We start from the raw sequence: 821 nt of genomic DNA on the forward strand, positions 1-821 counted from the left end.
CTATTTTTATTTTTATTCTTTTTTTTTCTTTTTCTTGCATTTTATGCTTTTTATTTAGCTTTCAACAACTCACATCCATTCCTCTCTTTTCTCAACATCAAACTCTTTTCATACCCATTTTTCTTTCGGTTTCCTCTTTCATAGCCACTCTTAACTTTATGGATTTTCCATTGATTGAGGTGCACAATACCCAATGTCGGGTCATGGCCAATATTGAAGTTGCCTTTTATATTAGCCACCTTCAACTTAGGTTTTTGACCTAAGTCGAGGTGCACATGTCGAAGGAGGGACCAGGACCAACATAGTAGATTTATGGGAGGCTGAGTTCGGGGTTTAGAAAGAAATGGTCTAATTTTTAGGCTCAAAGCATTTGGATCAAAGGGAGCATTTATTTCATTTGGTTGGATCTTTCATTTAGACAATTTGTGGACTTTATCAGAACAAGGGCCTATGATCACTTCCTAGCTTCTAGAGTGAATTGACTTAGCAGGACTAACCGGGCAAGTTCTAGTTTTGCACAAAAACTGTTTGAACAATCACTATTCTCACACACACTTGGCACATAGTTTCATTGTCAGATTATCAGATTACCCAGTTCAAGTTTCAGCTTAGGTCATGCCATCACGTTGATTCATTATCATGTCATACTCAGAGCCAACACATTCAACTTGTCTTAGCCTACCATTTCTAGCACACATCACAAAATTTGGACAGGTATTTTTTTCATAAGCCATTATGCTTCATTTTTTTTCATGCTTCTATACATACAATCCTAACACATGCCGGTTCAACAGAAATTAAACAGTCTCTTAGGGAAAAAG

The sequence above is a fragment of the Solanum tuberosum genome, unplaced genomic scaffold (assembly GCF_000226075.1).
Source record: "Solanum tuberosum cultivar DM 1-3 516 R44 unplaced genomic scaffold, SolTub_3.0 scf00014, whole genome shotgun sequence".
NCBI lineage: Eukaryota > Viridiplantae > Streptophyta > Magnoliopsida > Solanales > Solanaceae > Solanum > Solanum tuberosum.